The following is a 6,860-nucleotide window of genomic DNA, read 5'->3' as shown; positions in this document are numbered from 1 at the left end:
ATTAACACTGATAATCTGCCCACACAAGATTACATCAAAGATAATGGTGTTTGGGGGACATAATATATTCAAACTGGCACAAGAAGTAATGGTTACTTTGTTCTTTGTCCAGGTTTTCTATCATGAATATTGCTTTTATAATGAAAAAAAAAAAGATTATTTAAACTAAAAGTAAATGATTCTCTGAGTGGTGGAGGAGTGCAGTGGGGAGGAAGTAAAGGATATGGAATATCAAAAGGAATCTTAAACATAATGTAAAAAAAATAAAAAATAAAAAAACCTGAAAAAGATCTTTTCCAAAATAAGAGAAGACCATCCACTTCTTTGTCCTTTTCTCCTTGAGTGAGCAGAAGCAGAAGTGGGATTCCGATGTCAAAAGGTCAGAAAAGCATCCTGTGCCCCATGTGACCTCAGAGCAGGAGATGATGTGCCGATGTCTTCCCTCGAGAAAACCAGTTCATCTGTTGGCAGCACATAGAGAAAAGAAGAGGTGCCATACCCACCCCCACCCCACCCCAAAAAAGGGAAAGAAGTTCGCCCAATGTTATACATTGAACAAACTTCACACACAGTGATTATCCATCTGTGGAAGCAAATCCAAGAGACCGTCTTTAAAAACTCCCAGAACTCCAATGAAGGTGGTGGCAGATAAATCTCTAGGATGCAGAATGGGAATGTGGGGGCCATGGGGTAAACAAAGCCTAAGGAAATATATTCTTGGGATAAAACGGGGATCTTCAGACTGCATCTCAGAAGAAGGAATGAGGCATTCCAGGAAGCAGGTCTCTGGGTTCAGAAACCTCAACTCTCTGGTCCTGGCGGGGGGCGGGGGGGCAGGAATAACCGACCAAGCGTCCCTGGGTCTAGATGAAAACCCGCCCGACGCTGCCAGCCAGCCTCTTGCGCCTGGTTCCATGCCACTGCCCAGTTTCACCTTCCACTTTAAGAATGAATGGTGCAATCTTTTTACTTCCCCACACAGACAAAAAGAGGACAAAACATAGTTATACCGAGGTCTCAACTCGTCTTTCCTGTGAATGAGTTGCTGCTGCATAAGCCCTGGCTGACACCCTCCACAACAATCCTGGTCGGCTGAGGTAAAGGGAATAAACACGTCTTCCCACAAGGGAATGTGGGAATTCCCCAGTGGGGTTCATCAGCCAACAAAGGCTCAGGAGCGGTCATTCAGCTGCCAGAACAGCTCTAACTTTCCAACGTGGAAAAACTGCCTGTTCCCTGGAAAGCTCCAGTAAAATATCAGTTTTTGTTTTAATAAACATTCATTGGGCATCTGGCCCTCTCCTGGGCACTTCTAAACCCTTCAATCCATTAATTTGCACAGCTCCTCTGTGGCATGGGCACGTTATCCTCATTTTATCGATGAAGAAATGAGCTTAGGTGACTGGCCCTCAAGAATTGGGGTAGTCAGCAGCCAAGTTAGGATTTGAATCGCATCTTGCACTTCCCATTTTTATGTGCCATTCACTGTATCTGCTCTGCATATTAAGTGAAGACCAGCCAGCACCTGTGGCCTCAGTAAGGGCGTGCTTCATGGTGTTCAGATCTTAGATACTAAATGACATCATGGACAACAAAGAAAAATATTGTCGAGAATTCCAGAAGAAAGGCAAGTCTCCAAAGGCTCTTTGGTTATCTCCAAAGGGCTTCGATGGAAGACAAAGACTGTTTGCTCACCAGCCGTTTCTTTTCAGAGCAGCCCTGCTTGGTCCAAGTGGTTTGCATGTGGCTGGCTGCCTGTGGCCCAAGTCCTCCAGGGGCCTTTTCTAGAGCAATCAGTGCAGCCACGATCTCGTTCCAGGACTGTGATCTGAAAGGCCCCTGTGAGCGTGGGGTGACAGGCGGCCATGGGTCCCACCCCATACAGGGAGAAGGCCTGACGGGGGGCTTCACAAACACAGAGGAGAGAGACCCCCACAACCTCATTTGCGACCGGGTCCAACCATGCTGAGATGGGAATTACTGCCCGCCCTGTGACCCCTCAGATGCGTGGGTCAGCACTATTCTCTATCTTGTCAGGGTAATTCTGGCTTGGGTGTGGACTGCCGTCTTGCAGATTCAGAAGACTCCATTCCATCAGCACTTCCCTTCTGAGAATACCTGGCAGACCGGAACGTGGCCTTCCAACATGATTTAACTCCCAATGGCTTAAATTAGTAATTTACAATATGAGGGAACTCGAAGTACCAAGCATCTCAGTTGATTTTACCACCCTATTTTCTCCCTGGGTGCAGGGGAAGCAAAATTATCAGAAGTTTGCTTGAGGAGGCTGGCCAGGTGCTTCCGGCTGACGTAGATCTGTAACACTTTACTGAGCTGTCTTCTTTATGGCCTTAGTTTAGAACCATAAACTGGGCTGGGATTGCGTCTGATGGTGGTAGAGTCCCCCAGGCCTAATAATACCCAACTGGCACATGGCTACACTTGACAATGTTTTAAGAACAAATTTCTGTTTCAGTCAGCAAAATAGAGAAATCCCATACCCACCACCAAGAGAAATAAACCACAAACCACCTACTTGCCCAATGGAAACTTCTTCTGCAATGGTAAAACCCTGGCTTTGACTTGAGCCAAGTGCCTTCCCAGTTGTTCATCTTAATTCTTGGTCCCACTGGTCACTGAACAAAATGGTGCAGACTTCCCCAAGGCCCAGGTGCTTCCTTACATCATCCCAGAGCCCCCAGAAGGGAATTCACCAACGCAGGGGCATTGTCTCAGCCTGAGGGGCTGGGCCCACTAGCTCCTAGCTGCTCTATGTAGATACCTGATACCTGATGCTGGCACAAGAAGTGGTGCCAACACCCACGGACTTTATATGTCAATATATTTTTGTTGAACAAATGAATTCCCTTGTAACAAATAGAGAACAGAGGCTTATATAGATTAAGTCACCCGCTAGTTTCTAACTATATGGCTTCTAAACTGCTTAAGCAATAGTTCGTTCAAGGCTTGCTTTTCATTTTGTTTTGAGAGATCAACTTTCCGTTGAACTTGAGAAGGTTATTGGATAGAGTTTCATTTCAGGAGTCTTTTCCTAAAAGACATAAATGAAATCCTGATACTTAAGTTCCCTATTTGAAAATTCAATAACAATAACAATACTCATACAATACTTGATAGTTTACAACATCTATTATTTTAATATATGTTATTCTCAACAACCCTTTAACTAGGTACAACAGGGACTGGTTATTCAAGTGTGTAAGTGACTTGCCCAAAGTCAGACAGTGAGCATGTGGTCAGGAAAATTCTAGTTTTCCCGACTCCCAGTCCACACACTTTCTACCCACTGTCCTACCTCTTCCCTTACAGGCTCTGAGAGCAATCACAGGTTGGAAAATATCACATTGATGTACTTCATCATCCCCAACTTTGATAAGGCTACAATAACTTGTTGTGTTCAACAATTGCTGAGTTCCTGCTGTGTGGAAAATGCTAAGCTAGGAGCCGTGGGAGATGGCAGGATAAATTGACTGAAGTGTGAGCTCATCCCGCTGGAAACTGATTCCCACGTCTTTCGTCCATAAAGTCATTGGACTCATGAAGCTTTTTTTTAAACAGAGGTGTAATTTCAAATTCACTCTTATCAGTGTATGGTTTTAAGAGCTTCAGTTAATATATACAGTTGTGCAGCCACCACCACTATGAAGATATAGGATGGTACCATCACCTCAAATCTTTCCCTCGTGCTTCTTTGCAGTCAACCCCAGCTAGACCCTGACAGTTTTCCCTTTTCCAAAATATCACATAAATGGAATCACACAGTCACTGACCTTCGGGATCAGACCACTTCACTCAGCATAATGCATTTGGGAGTCATTCGTTGTTCTGGTTTGCTAATGCTGTCAGAATGCAAAACACCAGAGATGGATTGGCTTTTGTAAAGGGGGTTTATTTGGTTACACAGTTACAGTCTTAAGGCCATAAAGTGTCCAAGGTAACACATCAGCAATCAGTTACCTTCACTGGAGGATGGCCAATGGCATCTGGAAAAACTCTGTTAGCTGGGAAGGCATGTGGCTGGCATCTGCTCCAAGTTCTGGTTTCAAAATGGCTTTCTCCCAGGATGTTCCTCTCTAGGCTTTAGCTTCTCTCCAAAATGTCACTCTCAGTTGCTCTTGGGGCGTTTGTCCTCTAGCTTCTCTGGAGCAAGAGTCTGCTTTCAATGTCCGTCTTCAAAATGTCTCTGTAAGCTTCAGCTCCTCTCTCAGCTTCCATGCGCTCTTCAAAGTGTCCCTCTTGGCTGCAGCAAGCTCGCTCCTTCTGTCTGAGCTTATATAGTGCTCCAGTACGCTTACTAATCAAGGCCCATGCTGAATGGGCAGGGCCACACCTCCATGGAAAATATCCAGTGAAAGATCTCGCCCACAGTTGAGTGATCACATCTCCACAGAAACATTCAATCAAAAGTCTCCAACCCAATCAACACCAATACATTTCCTGCCCACACAAGGCTGCATCAAAGATAATGGTGTTTTGGGGGACATCATACATCCAAACCAGCACACTCGTGTTGCTGCATTTATCAACCGTTTTCTCCTTTTTGTGGCTGAGTAGTACCCCATTACAGGGATGTACCAGGGACTCCAGCCTGGGGCAGTTGTGAATAAAATCACTATAAACATTCATGCACAGGTTTCTGTGTGAACATCAACTTTTCATCTCCCTTGGAAAAATACCTATGAGTGAGTGTGCTGGGTTCACAGTACATTTTTAATCCCCCATTTTTCTGCCCATTTTAGGACCAAGATTACCATAGTCAGTCTCATCTTAGTCAACCAGTAGGTCAGCGTGGAGCTCACAACCGGCTATACGGTTTTAGGCAGAGCAAGACACGCCTGGAAGGCTAGACGGGGCCTGTGTGTTCCTGCTCCAGAGCTCTGGCGCTCTTTCCTCCTTCCACAGGAACGGGCTGGCTGCTTCTCTGTGTATTTAATTGCTCCCCATTTCAAGGGCCACTTCAAGTTCCACTTCCTCAGGGAAGTGTGCTGTCTTCTACCCTGGTTGTCTGCCTGGGACTGCTCTCTGACCTGTTCTGTATTCCATCCAAGTTGGGGGGGAGGGTAGCTACAGGGTTATGATCCCTATTTTATAGATGTGGAAACTGAGGCCTGCTGAAACTCAGTGAACACTAACCAGGGAACATTATCTGATCACCCACAACTATCATCTAATCACCCACAATCATTATCTGATCACCAACAACCATAGGCAACAGGGCATCCCGTCAATATTTTATTGTCCCCTCCCCCTCAGATGAGAAAACTGAGAGTCAGAGAGGTGAAATTACTTGCCCAGAGTCAAGGTCGCACAGCTGGGAACTAGAAGAATCTGGTTGGTCTTATCCGTCTTCAAACTTGGATCTTGGTGTGGTGCAGGGCTGGGCTCTGACCACTGAGTGACCAGATGCTCTCCTCTCCTCGCTAGATTCCAGAACCGGAAGAGGCCTGCTCCACCCGTCTCCTCCAGGCTGCTTGGTTGGTTGGTTCTGGGCTGCCCCCTGACCTGAGCTCACCCCTCCAAACCCACACTCCCCACCATTCATCTTCACGGCCCTCTCGTGGCAAAGAGTGTAAAAAAAGGCATGGGGCCCCCATGATGATGGAGAAGCCCTGGCAGGTAAGGCAGGGGCCTCCCACCACCGACTCCCCTCCCCCACATGCCCATGGACAGGCCTCCCAGAGGAGCAGAAGCAGAGACCTGGAAACCCCGGGGTTTTTGGTATGTGGGGACTCCAGGGACAGCCATGCCCAGCTCTTAATGGAACAAGCAGAGATTCTTGTTTGCTCTCATTTTAGTTATTTTCTGGGCATTGGGACATCACACTCCCTTTGTATTTCTCTTGTTTTTGCAGGACTCCTACCCCTTTTAGGTTTACAAGAACTCGCCTTTAGAAGATCCACCGTTGACCTCTTCAGAGAGAATTCAGTGTTTCCCCACAAGACCACCCTAAATCCAGGGGGCTGGAGGAAAAAGCTGTCCAGGTCGCCACCACCCATGAAAGCACTCAGGGATGAGAGGTGGGGATGTTATTGGAATAGATTATTTCCCAGATCGCTTGTAGCGCAGGGATGATTAGCATGTTTAGCCATTGAGCCCCCATTGCCTCCCAGGGCCCTCTCCCTGGTGGCCGTTTCCAGGCAGAGGAGGAAAGTACCAAGAGCCTTTGGAGAAGAACAGAACTGATTCAAACACTGAGTTTTTTTTAGTTATTGACTATATGGCCTTGGACAAACTGGGGCTCTCTCAGCCCCAGTTTCCTCATTTGATGCTCCCTGAGCCCCAGTTTTCTTATCTGACAAATAGAGATAATAACAGCTGGGTGCAGACAAAAGGCATCCACAAAAAACCCACAACATCGTATGTAATGATGAAAAACTGAAAGCCTTCCCCTCAGACCAGGAACAAGACAAGGATGGTTATTGTTGCCATTTCTATTTAACATTGTTCTGGAGATCTACAAATTAAGACAGCATGGAAGCTAATAAAGAGTACTAACTTCATGTCAAAAGGACCTAACTAAAGTGCCATATTTAAATTTTCAACCAGCTCCACTCTCCTCCAGCACTCCCATTCCCCCTTATCTTGCTTTACTTATCCTTTTTCCAAGCACTTATCATCTTCTAAAGTAATATATGTAACAAAGCCAAGCACTGTTAAGACTCACATGGGTCTCTCATAAATTGCTGGTGGGTCTATAACTAGGTATAATTATTTGGAAAAATCTTTTGATAATTTACTAAAGCTAAAAAATACCCTATTCCACCTTTGCAAATAAATTCAATAGGAAAGAATGCTTATCTCCACCAAAAGACACACAAGAGATGTTGATAGCAGCTTTA

Source organism: Choloepus didactylus, chromosome 9, assembly GCF_015220235.1.
Source record: "Choloepus didactylus isolate mChoDid1 chromosome 9, mChoDid1.pri, whole genome shotgun sequence".
Taxonomy (NCBI): Eukaryota; Metazoa; Chordata; class Mammalia; order Pilosa; family Megalonychidae; genus Choloepus; species Choloepus didactylus.
The sequence above is the reverse complement of the archived record's forward strand: the minus strand, read 5'-3'. Positions refer to the sequence as shown.